We start from the raw sequence: 16,010 nt of genomic DNA, 5'->3' as shown, positions 1-16,010 counted from the left end.
TGTGTCTGACAGAGGGGCTGTAGAACCTGAGGACTGATATGATGTGAGTATGTGTCTGACAGAGGGGCTGTAGAACCAGGGGTCTGATATGATGTGAGTATGTGTCTGACAGAGGGGCTGTAGAACCAGGGGACTGATCTGATGTGAGTATGTGTCTGACAGAGGGGCTGTAGAACCAGAGGTCTGATATGATGTGAGTATGTGTCTGACAGAGGGGCTGTAGAACCAGAGATATGATATGATGTGAGTATGTGTCTGACAGAGGGGCTGTAGAACCAGGGGTCTGATCTGATGTGAGTATGTGTCTGACAGAGGGGCTGTAGAACCAGAGGACTGATATGATGTGAGTATGTGTCTGAAAGAGGGGCTGTAGAACCAGAGGACTGATATGATGTGAGTATGTGTCTGACAGAGGGGCTGTAGAACCAGGGGTCTGATATGATGTGAGTATGTGTCTGACAGAGGGGCTGTAGAACCAGAGGACTGATATGATGTGAGTATGTGTCTGACAGAGGGGCTGTAGAACCAGAGGTCTGATATGATGTGAGTATGTGTCTGACAGAGGGGCTGTAGAACCAGGGGTCTGATGTGAGTATGTGTCTGACAGAGGGGCTGTAGAACCAGAGGACTGATATGATGTGAGTATGTGTCTGACAGAGGGGCTGTAGAACCAGGGGACTGATCTGATGTGAGTATGTGTCTGACAGAGGGGCTGTAGAACCAGAGGTCTGATATGATGTGAGTATGTGTCTGACAGAGGGGCTGTAGAACCAGAGGTCTGATATGATGTGAGTATGTGTCTGACAGAGGGGCTGTAGAACCAGAGGACTGATCTGATGTGAGTATGTGTCTGACAGAGGGGCTGTAGAACCAGAGGTCTGATATGATGTGAGTATGTGTCTGACAGAGGGGCTGTAGAACCAGAGGACTGATATGATGTGAGTATGTGTCTGACAGAGGGGCTGTAGAACCAGGGGTCTGATCTGATGTGAGTATGTGTCTGACAGAGGGGCTGTAGAACCAGCGGTCTGATATGATGTGAGTATGTGTCTGACAGAGGGGCTGTAGAACCAGAGGTCTGATCTGATGTGAGTATGTGTCTGACAGAGGGGCTGTAGAACCAGGGGTCTGATATGATGTGAGTATGTGTCTGACAGAGGGGCTGTAGAACCAGAGGTCTGATATGATGTGAGTATGTGTCTGACAGAGGGGCTGTAGAACCAGAGGACTGATCTGATGTGAGTATGTGTCTGACAGAGGGGCTGTAGAACCAGAGGTCTGATCTGATGTGAGTATGTGTCTGACAGAGGGGCTGTAGAACCAGAGGTCTGATATGATGTGAGTATGTGTCTGACAGAGGGGCTGTAGAACCAGGGGACTGATATGATGTGAGTATGTGTCTGACAGAGGGGCTGTAGAACCAGAGGACTGATATGATGTGAGTATGTGTCTGACAGAGGGGCTGTAGAACCAGAGGTCTGATATGATGTGAGTATGTGTCTGACAGAGGGGCTGTAGAACCAGAGGACTGATTTGATGTGAGTATGTGTCTGACAGAGGGGCTGTAGAACCAGGGTACTGATATGATGTGAGTATGTGTCTGACAGAGGGGCTGTAGAACCAGAGGTCTGATATGATGTGAGTATGTGTCTGACAGAGGGGCTGTAGAACCAGGGGACTGATATGATGTGAGTATGTGTCTGACTGAGGGGCTGTAGAACCAGGGGTCTGATATGATGTGAGTATGTGTCTGACAGAGGGGCTGTAGAACCAGAGGACTGATATGATGTGAGTATGTGTCTGACAGAGGGGCTGTAGAACCAGAGGACTGATATGATGTGAGTATGTGTCTGACAGAGGGGACTGTAGAACCAGAGGTCTGATATGATGTGAGTATGTGTCTGACAGAGGGGCTGTAGAACCAGAGGTCTGATATGATGTGAGTATGTGTCTGACAGAGGGGCTGTAGAACCAGAGATATGATATGATGTGAGTATGTGTCTGACAGAGGGGCTGTAGAACCAGGGGTCTGATATGATGTGAGTATGTGTCTGACAGAGGGGCTGTAGAACCAGAGATATGATATGATGTGAGTATGTGTCTGACAGAGGGGCTGTAGAACCAGAGGACTGATATGATGTGAGTATGTGTCTGACAGAGGGGCTGTAGAACCAGAGGTCTGATATGATGTGAGTATGTGTCTGACAGAGGGGCTGTAGAACCAGGGGTCTGATTTGATGTGAGTATGTGTCTGACAGAGGGGCTGTAGAACCAGGGGACTGATATGATGTGAGTATGTGTCTGACAGAGGGGCTGTAGAACCAGAGGTCTGATATGATGTGAGTATGTGTCTGACAGAGGGGCTGTAGAACCAGGGGTCTGATATGATGTGAGTATGTGTCTGACAGAGGGGCTGTAGAACCAGAGATATGATATGATGTGAGTATGTGTCTGACAGAGGGGCTGTAGAACCAGAGATATGATATGATGTGAGTATGTGTCTGACAGAGGGGCTGTAGAACCTGAGGACTGATATGATGTGAGTATGTGTCTGACAGAGGGGCTGTAGAACCAGGTGTCTGATATGATGTGAGTATGTGTCTGACAGAGGGGCTGTAGAACCAGAGGTCTGATATGATGTGAGTATGTGTCTGACAGAGGGGCTGTAGAACCAGGGGTCTGATATGATGTGAGTATGTGTCTGACAGAGGGGGCCGTAGAACCAGAGGACTGATATGATGTGAGTATGTGTCTGACAGAGGGGCTGTAGAACCAGGGGTCTGATATGATGTGAGTATGTGTCTGACTGAGGGGCTGTAGAACCAGAGGACTGATATGATGTGAGTATGTGTCTGACAGAGGGGCTGTAGAACCAGGGGTCTGATATGATGTGAGTATGTGTCTGACAGAGGGGCTGTAGAACCAGAGATCTGATATGATGTGAGTATGTGTCTGACAGAGGGGCTGTAGAACCAGAGATCTGATATGATGTGAGTATGTGTCTGACAGAGGAGCTGTAGAACCAGAGGTCTGATATGATGTGAGTATGTGTCTGACAGAGGGGCTGTAGAACCTGAGGACTGATATGATGTGAGTATGTGTCTGACAGAGGGGCTGTAGAACCAGGGGTCTGATATGATGTGAGTATGTGTCTGACAGAGGGGCTGTAGAACCAGAGGACTGATATGATGTGAGTATGTGTCTGACAGAGGGGCTGTAGAACCAGGGGTCTGATATGATGTGAGTATGTGTCTGACAGAGGGGCTGTAGAACCAGGGGACTGATATGATGTGAGTATGTGTCTGACAGAGAGGCTGTAGAACCAGGGGACTGATATGATGTGAGTATGTGTCTGACAGAGGGGCTGTAGAACCAGGGGTCTGATATGATGTGAGTATGTGTCTGACAGAGGGGCTGTAGAACCAGAGGTCTGATATGATGTGAGTATGTGTCTGACAGAGGGGCTGTAGAACCAGAGGACTGATATGATGTGAGTATGTGTCTGACAGAGGGGCTGTAGAACCAGAGGTCTGATATGATGTGAGTATGTGTCTGACAGAGGGGCTGTAGAACCAGAGGTCTGATATGATGTGAGTATGTGTCTGACAGAGGGGCTGTAGAACCAGAGGACTGATATGATGTGAGTATGTGTCTGACAGAGGGGCTGTAGAACCAGAGGTCTGATATGATGTGAGTATGTGTCTGACAGAGGGGCTGTAGAACCAGAGGTCTGATATGATGTGAGTATGTGTCTGACAGAGGGGCTGTAGAACCAGAGGTCTGATATGATGTGAGTATGTGTCTGACAGAGGGGCTGTAGAACCAGAGGACTGATATGATGTGAGTATGTGTCTGACAGAGGGGCTGTAGAACCAGGGGTCTGATATGATGTGAGTATGTGTCTGACAGAGGGGCTGTAGAACCAGAGGACTGATATGATGTGAGTATGTGTCTGACAGAGGGGCTGTAGAACCAGAGGACTGATATGATGTGAGTATGTGTCTGACAGAGGGGCTGTAGAACCAGGGGTCTGATATGATGTGAGTATGTGTCTGACAGAGGAGCTGTAGAACCAGAGGTCTGATCTGATGTGAGTATGTGTCTGACAGAGGGGCTGTAGAACCAGGGGACTGATATGATGTGAGTATGTGTCTGACAGAGGGGCTGTAGAACCAGGGGTATGATATGATGTGAGTATGTGTCTGACAGAGGGGCTGTAGAACCAGAGGTCTGATATGATGTGAGTATGTGTCTGACAGAGGGGCTGTAGAACCAGAGGACTGATCTGATGTGAGTATGTGTCTGACAGAGGGGCTGTAGAACCAGAGGACTGATATGATGTGAGTATGTGTCTGACAGAGGGGCTGTAGAACCAGAGGTCTGATCTGATGTGAGTATGTGTCTGACAGAGGGGCTGTAGAACCAGGGGTCTGATATGATGTGAGTATGTGTCTGACAGAGGGGCTGTAGAACCAGAGGTCTGATATGATGTGAGTATGTGTCTGACAGAGGGGCTGTAGAACCAGAGGACTGATATGATGTGAGTATGTGTCTGACAGAGGGGCTGTAGAACCAGAGGACTGATCTGATGTGAGTATGTGTCTGACAGAGGGGCTGTAGAACCAGAGGTCTGATCTGATGTGAGTATGAGTCTGACAGAGGGGCTGTAGAACCAGAGGTCTGATATGATGTGAGTATGTGTCTGACAGAGGGGCTGTAGAACCAGAGGTCTGATATGATGTGAGTAAACTGGAGCAGCCCAAAAAGGATTTAAAGAAAACATCCTTATCAACAACCCTGAACTACTTATCGCTGATTATTCTTATAGAGACCAAAAAAAGCACAAAACCAACTTATTATTTCATACAGAGCAAAAAGATGCATGGCACCAAACCTTACGGGAAAACTTTATTAACATTCAAAAAAAGGGAAATGGGAACGGAAGACAAATCATTGTACACGATGGAGAAGACTGTGAAAATACACTTTATACAATAAATATATATAATAACGGCACAGTAATGATACAAGGAAGCGAATCCTGCCTGGATTTATTTGAAACACAGTTTAAAAACACTGAAACAAAAAAGCTTGGTGAATAGAGAACTCGCTATTAGGGAAGAAGAACTAAATAAAACCTCATCAGATATTGTATCAACAGAAAATACAAGGGTACCACAGACAGAGAAACAGAATAAAGCTGTGAAACACTCACCCATAACTGACAAAGCTCTAAGGGACTGTTTGGCCTCACTAGAAAGAGACTTTGCAGAGTTCCGTGAATCAACAAAAAAGGACCTTGTACAAAAAGATCACTTAGAATGGGTAAAGCAAGAGCTCATGACCATCAAGCAGGAGCACAAACAGGAAATCCAGGAGATCAGATCACAAATCTCTGATCTAATTATTGACAATGAAAGATTAAAATGTGATCTCAAGAAATCCAAGGAAGAACTGAAACGCCATCAGGAAAATCACCCAAACAACCAATACATAGCTCCACATAGACCAACAACAAACCTTCAAAAGAACAAAATAGTACATAACCCAGCAACAGTGACCTTGGGAGAAACAAAGCAGAAAGAACCACAAGCAGGGACCCAGTCTGCTCAAGAGAAACCACCCAAAGACCAGACACAGCCCCCTGCCAAGCAACAACAGACTACAGCCCAGGTCAGAGCAGAAAACCAAGCAGAGCAGCTGGCCAGTGTACTGGGGGCCACTAAGGAAATCCCTGAGAAACCACTACAGAATCTTACACAAAATAAACCAGAAGAGCACACAAGGCAAACCCCTGAAACAGATGTTCTCATCTTAATGGACTCAAATGGTAAATACCTAGATGGAAAGCGCCTCTTCCCTGGTAAGAGAGTTCTCCAGTACAAATGTGTAAACATGGATAAAGCAAAAGAGAGAATTTTAAACCCAAATTTTAATAACCCAAAATATATAATCATCCACACTGGCTCAAATGAACTGCAAGATCCAGAGAAATATATTAATGCAATGGAAGACCTGATAACTATCACAAGAAATAAATTCCCACTAACAAAAATCATCCTTTCTAGCCTATTACCAAGGAGTGACATGCACAGTAATATTGTCCAAAACATCAATATGCAGCTAAAGGCTTTTGCTCAAACCCCAAACATAATGGTGGCCCAACACCACAACATTAACTGTACACACCTATATGATCAAGTACATCTGAATAAACGGGGGGTACGTATGTTTGCCAAAAATCTAAAAGATACAACACTGGAGCGCAACATACTCACTTCACATTTAGGGAGACACCCCCCCGATAATTACAGGGATAGAACAACTACACATTGGAGTGGGTACTCACATAAATGGAATAATAGTAAAAGATCCTTGATACCCTCAAATGGACAGTACAGGGAGAACCTACAGGCTCCTAACAACAGCCAATACAGTGCCCACTACAGAGACTTCCAAAGAAATAAAAGGCAAAATATGCAGGCAGACTCAGAACTTAGGGAAATTCGAGAACTAATCCATGCACTATATGAAAAGCTTTAGAAACAAACCAGGATATCACAAATGAACTGCAAGAGGGAAAACAAACAACAACAAAAACCAAAAAAAAAAACCAAAACAAAACAAAAACCTTAATTCTCACAGCCTGAAAGCTTAATTAGCACACTATAGACTGGACACAAGATGAACAGTCTCACAATTAGCAGCTGGAACATACAAGGGCTCACTTCCTCCACCTTTGGAGACAAAATCAGAGATCCCGATTTTCAACAAAATATAAGAAATCATGATATTATCTTGTTACAGGAGACATGGCAAGATAGAAGCACAGCATCATCTTGCCCTATGGACTATAAAGAGTTAATAATTCCTGCAGCAACAAAACATAAAAGAGGAGGGAGACTCTCAGGGGGGTTATTAGTGTGGTACAAAGAGAGCCTCAAATCATTTATCACCCCAGTGAAGAAAGGTACAACACATCTGTGGATACAAATATCAAAGAACCTTGTACAGACATCTCACAATCTCTACCTCTGTGCCATATACATTCCACCACGGGAATCACCATATTATGACCCACAATACTTCAATACACTGCAGGGGGAGATCTCAAACTTTCAAACAAAAGGACAAATTATGCTAATCGGAGACATGAATGCTCGTACAAGCAATGCAAGGGACTATACCCCCAGCCAAGGAAATAAACATATATTTGGAAAGAGTACGAATTTTAACACCCTGATGGACACTCAAAGAAACAGCTATGATAAAATAATGAACACACATGGGAAAAAACTCCTTGATGTTTGTAAAAGATTAGGTCTGTACATTGTAAATGGAAGGGTAACTGGAGACAGGCTGGGAAGTTTTACATTTAACTCATCAAGTGGTAAAAGTGTCATTGACTATGTGATAACTGACCTGGACATCAGAAAGATCAGTTCGCTGATAGTAAGACCCCAGTCCTACCTATCAGACCATAACCAAATGGTCATACACATCAATAGTTCAAAGAAAATCCCAACATGGAAAGCCAGGAAACATTTGTACAGAATGCCCCCTAATTACCTGTGGTCCCAACAAAGTAAGGAAATCTTTATGAACAGCTTGGAAAATGAGGAGATAACAAATCAAATTAATGCTTTCATTAATAGAAGCTACAGTTATACTCCATATGACACAAATAAAGCAACAAATGATTTAACAACTATTCTCCATAGAGCAGCAAACAAATCCCTTAAACTGTCAGACAAAAGACAAAGGAAAAATAACAATAAAAATGATTGGTTTGATAAAGAATGTGCAGCCTTAAGACTTGAGGTGAGAAAATTATCAAACCTTAAACACAGAGAACCACTGCGAGAGGATCTGAGGTGCACATATAACCGTAGACTAAAAGACTACAAAACTACCCTAAAAAGCAAGAAAATAAACCACCTAAATAAAACACTCTCCCAAATTCAAGAATCAACAGATAATAATTCCTTTTGGAGCTTGTGGAAAAAAATCACATCAAAAGCCACTGGGCATATTCCAATCCAAGATGGTGACATATGGACAGATTATTTTCAAACATTATACAAAGATCTAGAACCTAATAAGCTCAATACGTCACAAAAAGAAACTTGTGAAAAACTGTTAAATTTAGAAAATGTAATAAAGAACTATCAAACTCCTCTAGACTTCCCCTTCACACTACAGGAAGTTGCAGAAGGCATAAAGTCATTAAAACCAAGAAAAGCTTGTGGATCTGACCAAATACTAAATGAGATGCTGATTCACAGCAGCCCACAGCTCCAAGAGGCTCTCAAAAAACTGTTTAATATCATCTTACAATCAGGGCACTTCCCAGAAACATGGACAGAAGGTCTGGTTACCCCAATCCACAAACATGGGGATCTAACTGACCCAAATAACTACAGGGGAGTCTGTGTAAACAGCAATGTGAGCAAACTCTTCTGCACAATCCTGAACCAGAGAATATTAAAATTTCTAATAGACAGCAGAACCCTGCACATGAGTCAGATAGGTTTCCTCCCTAAACAAAGAACCACAGACCACATCTTCACATTACAAGCTATCACTAACAAGTATGTGAAAAGCTCACCATCAGGGAAGGTGTTTGCATGTTTTGTGGACTTCAAAAAAGCATTTAACTCAATCTGGCACCCTGGCCTATACATGAAACTGCTGCAAAGTGGAATTGGTGGGAAGACATATGACATAATAAAGACCATGTATTCATCCCTCAAATGTAAAGTAAAAATAAACAAACTACAAACAAAGAGCTTTGAACAAAAGAGAGGTGTCAGACAAGGATGCAGCCTCAGCCCCACATTATTCAACCTGTACATTAATGATCTGCCCACAGAACTGGAGAAATGCACAGCACCAGGTATATCCCTGAATGGGAAGGAAATCCATGGTCTCTTATATGCAGATGACCTGCTCATCCTGTCCCCCACAGCAGTGGGTTTGCAAGAAAAACTAGACATACTGCAGACATACTGTAAGTCATGGGCAATGGAAGTGAATATGGAAAAAACGAAAATCATGATTTTCCAGAAAAAGCCCAAAAATCTCCAGCAAAAACTCAAATTCCTATTGTTCTCTAAAGAGGTAGAGCACCACATTACATTATACCTATCTTGTGCTTACACTGAGTGCATCAGGAAGCTTTAAACTGGGCATCAAAACACTGCAAGAAAAAGCCCTTAGAGCCTTCCAGCAATAAAGAAGCTGCTAGCCAGTCTAAACCCCCCTACAGAACTGTTACTTAAGGGGACAGTCTAAACCCTCCTACAGAACTGTTAATTAAGGTATTTGAAAGCACCATTGTACCAATCCTGCTGTATGGCTGTGAGGTCTGGGGCCCAACACTGACCCAGAACTACCGAGAATGGGACAAAACTCTCACAGAAATTGCACATCTCCAATTCTGTAAATATGCACTGCGGGTACACAGAAGCGCCCCTAACAATGGGTGCAGAGCAGAGCTGGGAAGTTTCCCATTGTTGTTACCTATGCAAAAACGGGTGTACAAATTCTGGTGTCACCTCACAAATAGTGACACAAGCACACTTTACCACCAAGCACTCTGTGATCCAGCATCAAAAGCATTTAGAGAATATACATCAGACCTGCAAAACCACATCAGCAAAAGAACAGCCCATGAGAGAGTCAACAAACACCTTACACACAGCTCTGAAGGAGAGGTACACTGGGCACTGGAAGGAACAGATAGGGCAACAGAACAAGATGGAGTGTTACAGGTCTCTACAGAGAGAGTACAGACTAGCTGAGTATCTCACAAGTGTCACCAACCCAAAGCACAGACAGATACTCACTAAATACAGAATCTCTGACCACCAGCTGGAAATAAAGACTGGCAGATATCAGACAAAATGGAGACCCAGGGCAGCCAGACAATGTGCACAGTGTGACAGTGGGGACATAGAGACTGAAGCGCACTTTCTCTTGTACTGTACAAGATACAAACCCTTAAGGGATAAATACTTCCCAAAAATAATGAAAGAAATAACAGACTTTCCACAGATGTCGGAACAAGAAAGACTATGCGTACTCTTAGGAGAAAACAACAAAGCTACAAGGATAGTAGCAAGATATGTAGCAGACTGTCACATGACCAGAACCCCCAATCAGATTAAATGAACTATCATATTTACCCACTATACTCCTACTTTATAAATTGTTATTGATTTGTTTTATTGTAACATATTACTTTGGCAACACATGTAATAATGTCATGCTAATAAAGTATTCTTGACTTGACTTGAAATGTGTCTGACAGAGGGGCTGTAGAACCAGGGGACTGATCTGATGTGAGTATGAGTCTGACAGAGGGGCTGTAGAACCAGAGGACTGATATGATGTGAGTATGTGTCTGACAGAGGGGCTGTAGAACCAGAGGTCTGATATGATGTGAGTATGTGTCTGACAGAGGGGCTGTAGAACCAGAGGTCTGATATGATGTGAGTATGTGTCTGACAGAGGGGCTGTAGAACCAGAGGTCTGATATGATGTGAGTATGTGTCTGACAGAGGGGCTGTAGAACCAGAGATATGATGTGAGTATGTGTCTGACAGAGGGGCTGTAGAACCAGAGGTCTGATATGATGTGAGTATGTGTCTGACAGAGGGGCTGTAGAACCAGGGGTCTGATATGATGTGAGTATGTGTCTGACAGAGGGGCTGTAGAACCAGAGATATGATGTGAGTATGTGTCTGACAGAGGGGCTGTAGAACCAGAGGTCTGATATGATGTGAGTATGTGTCTGACAGAGGGGCTGTAGAACCAGAGGACTGATATGATGTGAGTATGTGTCTGACAGAGGGGCTGTAGAACCAGAGGTCTGATATGATGTGAGTATGTGTCTGACAGAGGGGCTGTAGAACCAGGGGTCTGATATGATGTGAGTATGTGTCTGACAGAGGAGCTGTAGAACCAGGGGTCTGATATGATGTGAGTATGTGTCTGACAGAGGGGCTGTAGAACCAGGGGACTGATATGATGTGAGTATGTGTCCTGACAGTGGGGCTGTAGAACCAGAGGTCTGATATGATGTGAGTATGTGTCTGACAGAGGGGCTGTAGAACCAGAGGACTGATATGATGTGAGTATGTGTCTGACAGGAGGGGCTGTAGAACCAGAGGTCTGATATGATGTGAGTATGGTGTCTGACAGAGGGGCTGTAGAACCAGGGGTCTGATATGATGTGAGTATGTGTCTGACAGAGGGGGGCTGTAGAACCAGAGGTCTGATATGATCGTGAGTATGTGTCTGACTGAGGGGCTGTAGAACCAGGGGGTCTGATATGATGTGAGTATGTGTCTGACAGAGGGGCTGTAGAACCAGGGGGGGTCTGATATGATGTGAGTATGTGTCTGGAACAGAGGGGCTGTAGAACCAGAGATATGATATGATGTGAGTATGTGTCTGGGACAGAGGGGCTGTAGAACCTGAGGAGCTGATATGATGTGAGTATGTGTCTGGACAGAGGGGCTGTAGAACCAGAGGTCTGATATGATGTGAGTATGTGTCTGACAGAAGGGGCTGTAGAACCAGAGGTCTGATATGATGTGAGTATGTGTCTGACAGAGGGGCTGTAGAACCAGAGGACTGATATGATGTGAGTATGTGTCTGACAGAGGGGGCTGTAAGAACCAGGGGTTCTGATATGATGTGAGTATGTGTCTGACAGAGGGGCTGTAGAACCAGAGGATCTGATATGATGTGAGTATGTGTCTGACAGAGGGGGGCTGTAGAACCAGAGGATCTGATATGATGTGAGTATGTGTCTGACAGAGGGGCTGTAGGAACCAGAGGACTGATATGATGTGAGTATGTGTCTGACAGAGGGGCTGTAGAACCAGAGGACTGATATGATGTGAGTATGTGTCTGACAGAGGGGCTGTAGAACCAGGGTCTGATCTGATGTGAGTATGTGTCTGACAGAGGGGCTGTAGAACCAGAGGACTGATATGATGTGAGTATGTGTCTGACAGAGGGGCTGCAAGGTCACATATCTGATGTAAGTACGTGCCTGACTGAGGGGCTGTAGAACCAGAGGACTGATATGATGTGAGTATGTGTCTGACAGAGGGGCTGTAGAACCAGGGGTCTGATATGATGTGAGTATGTGTCTGACAGAGGGGCCGTAGAACCAGAGGACTGATATGATGTGAGTATGTGTCTGACAGAGGGGCTGTAGAACCAGGGGTCTGATATGATGTGAGTATGTGTCTGACTGAGGGGCTGTAGAACCAGAGGACTGATATGATGTGAGTATGTGTCTGACAGAGGGGCTGTAGAACCAGGGGTCTGATATGATGTGAGTATGTGTCTGACAGAGGGGCTGTAGAACCAGAGGTCTGATATGATGTGAGTATGTGTCTGACAGAGGGGCTGTAGAACCTCTGATATGATGTGAGTATGTGTCTGACAGAGGGGCTGTAGAACCAGGGGTCTGATATGATGTGAGTATGTGTCTGACAGAGGGGCTGTAGAACCAGAGGTCTGATATGATGTGAGTATGTGTCTGACAGAGGGGCTGTAGAACCAGAGGATCTGATATGATGTGAGTATGTGTCTGAACAGAGGGGCTGTAGAACCAAGGTTCTGATATGATGGTGAGTATGTGTCTGACAGAGGGGGCCTGTAGAACCAGAGGTCAGAATGATGTGAGTATGTGTCATGACAGAGGGGCTGTAGAACCAGAGGATCTGATATGATTGAGTATGAGTCTGACAGAGGGGCTGTAGAACCAGGGGTCTGATATGATGTGAGTAGGTGTCTGACAGAGGGGCTGTAGAACCAGGGGTCTGATATGATGTGAGTATGTGTCTGGACAGAGGGGCTGTAGAACCAGAGGACTGATATGATGTGAGTATGTGTTCTGACAGAGGGGGCTGTAGAACCAGAGGTCTGATATGATGTGAGTATGTGTCCTGACAGAGGGGCTGTAGAACCAGAGGTCTGATATGATGTGAGTATGTTGTCTGGTCAGAGGGGCTGTAGAACCAGAGGTCTGATATGATGTGAGTATGTGTCTGACAGAGGGGCTGTAGAACCAGAGGACTGATATGATGTGAGTATGTGTCTGACAGAGGGGCTGTAGAACCAGAGGACTGATATGATGTGAGTATGTGTCTGACAGAGGGGCTGTAGAACCAGAGGTCTGATATGATGTGAGTATGTGTCTGACAGAGGGGCTGTAGAACCAGAGGACTGATATGAGGTGAGTATGTGTCTGACAGAGGGGCTGTAGAACCAGAGGTCTGATATGATGTGAGTATGTGTCTGACAGAGGGGCTGTAGAACCAGAGATATGATGTGAGTATGTGTCTGACAGAGGGGCTGTAGAACCAGAGGTCTGATATGATGTGAGTATGTGTCTGACAGAGGGGCTGTAGAACCAGAGGTCTGATATGATGTGAGTATGTGTCTGACAGAGGGGCTGTAGAACCAGAGGACTGATATGATGTGAGTATGTGTCTGACAGAGGGGCTGTAGAACCAGAGGTCTGATATGATGTGAGTATGTGTCTGACAGAGGGGCTGTAGAATCAGAGGACTGATCTGATGTGAGTATGTGTCTGACAGAGGGGCTGTAGAACCAGAGGACTGATATGATGTGAGTATGTGTCTGACAGAGGGGCTGTAGAACCAGGGGTCTGACATGATGTGAGTATGTGTCTGACAGAGGGGCTGTAGAACCAGAAGACTGATCTGATGTGAGTATGTGTCTGACAGAGGGGCTGTAGAACCAGAGGTCTGATCTGATGTGAGTATGTGTCTGACAGAGGGGCTGTAGAACCAGAGGACTGATATGATGTGAGTATGTGTCTGACAGAGGGGCTGTAGAACCAGAGGTCTGATATGATGTGAGTATGTGTCTGACAGAGGGGCTGTAGAACCAGAGGTCTGATATGATGTGAGTATGTGTCTGACAGAGGGGCTGTAGAACCAGAGGTCTGATATGATGTGAGTATGTGTCTGACAGAGGGGCTGTAGAACCAGAGGTCTGATATGATGTGAGTATGTGTCTGACAGAGGGGGCTGTAGAAACCAGGGGGTCTGATCTGATGTGAGTATGTGTCTGACAGAGGGGCTGTAGAACCAGGGGTTCTGATATGATGTGAGTATGTGTCTGACAGAGGGGCTGTAGAACCAGGGGTCTGATATGAATGTGAGTATGTGTCTGGACAGAGGGGCATGTAGAACCAGAGGGTCTGATATGATGTGAGTATGTGTCTGACAGAGGGGCTGTAGAACCAGGGGTCTGATTAGATGTGAGTATGTGTCTGACAGAGGTGGCTGTAGAACCAGAGGACTGATATGATGTGAGTATGTGTCTGACAGAGGGGCTGTAGAACCAGAGGTCTGATATGATGTGAGTATGTGTCTGACAGAGTGGGCTCGTAGAAACCAGGGGACTGATATGATGTGAGGTATGTGTCTGACAGAGGGGCTGTAGAACCAGAGGGTCTGATATGATGTGAGTATGTGTCTGACAGAGGGGCTGTAGAACCAGAGGGACTGATATGATGTGAGTATGTGTCTGACAGAGGGGCTGTAGAACCAGAGGACTGATATGATGTGGAGTATGTGTCTGACAGAGGGGCTGTAGAACCAGGGGACTGATATGATGGTGAGTATGTGTCTGACAGAGAGGCTGTAGAACCAGAGGTCTGATATGATGTGAGTATGTGTCTGACAGAGGGGCTGTAGAACCAGGGGACTGATATGATGTGAGTATGTGTCTGACAGAGGGGGCTGTAGAACCAGAGGATCTGATATAGATGTGAGTATGTGTCTGGACCGATGGGGCTGTAGAACCAGGGGTCTGATCTGGATGTTAGTATGTGTCTGCAGAGGGGCCTGAGAACCAGGGGACTGAAATGATGTGAGTATGTGTCTGACAGAGGGGCTTGTAGAACCAGGGGACTGATTATGATGTGAGTATGTTGTCTGACAGAGGGGCTGTAGAACCAGGGGTCTGATATGATTGTGGAGTATGTGTCTGACAGAGGGGCTGTAGAACCAGAGGTCTGATATGATGTGAGTATGTGTCTGACAGAGGGGCTGTAGAACCAGGGGACTGATATGATGTGAGTATGTGTCTGACAGAGGGGCTGTAGAACCAGAGGACTGATATGATGTGAGTACGTGCCTGACAGAGGGGCTGTAGAACCAGAGGTCTGATATGATGTGAGTATGTGTCTGACAGAGGGGCTGTAGAACCAGGGGTCTGATATGATGTGAGTATGTGTCTGACAGAGGGGCTGTAGAACCAGAGGTCTGATATGATGTGAGTATGTGTCTGACAGAGGGGCTGTAGAACCAGGGGACTGATATGATGTGAGTATGTGTCTGACAGAGGGGCTGTAGAACCAGGGGTCTGATCTGATGTGAGTATGTGTCTGACAGAGGGGCTGTAGAACCAGGGGTCTGATATGATGTGAGTATGTGTCTGACAGAGGGGCTGTAGAACCAGAGGTCTGATATGATGTGAGTATGTGTCTGACAGAGGGGCTGTAGAACCAGGGGTCTGATTGATGTGAGTATGTGTCTGACAGAGGGGCTGTAGAACCAGAGGACTGATATGATGTGAGTATGTGTCTGACAGAGGGGCTGTAGAACCAGGGGTCTGATCTGATGTGAGTATGTGTCTGACAGAGGGGCTGTAGAACCAGGGGACTGATATGATGTGAGTATGTGTCTGACAGAGGGGCTGTAGAACCAGGGGACTGATATGATGTGAGTATGTGTCTGACAGAGGGGCTGTAGAACCAGGGGTCTGATATGATGTGAGTATGTGTCTGACAGAGGGGCTGTAGAACCAGGGGTCTGATCTGATGTGAGTATGTGTCTGACAGAGGGGCTGTAGAACCAGAGGACTGATATGATGTGAGTATGTGTCTGACAGAGGGGCTGTAGAACCAGAGGACTGATATGATGTTAGTATGTGTCTGACAGAGGGGCTGTAGA

The 16,010-nt window shown here is 45.5% G+C and overlaps 1 protein-coding gene across 1 annotated transcript in view; it reads right to left on the bottom strand.

The window, feature by feature from the left end:
* CPT1B (carnitine palmitoyltransferase 1B) overlaps positions 1 to 16,010 on the bottom strand; it is a gene marked incomplete at its 3' end in the record, with an annotated part of 634,626 nt that overhangs the window by 258,414 nt on the left and 360,202 nt on the right.

The sequence above is a fragment of the Bombina bombina genome, chromosome 6 (genome assembly GCF_027579735.1).
Source record: "Bombina bombina isolate aBomBom1 chromosome 6, aBomBom1.pri, whole genome shotgun sequence".
Classification (NCBI taxonomy): Eukaryota; Metazoa; Chordata; class Amphibia; order Anura; family Bombinatoridae; genus Bombina; species Bombina bombina.
This window is presented reverse-complemented; position numbering and strand designations above follow the sequence as displayed.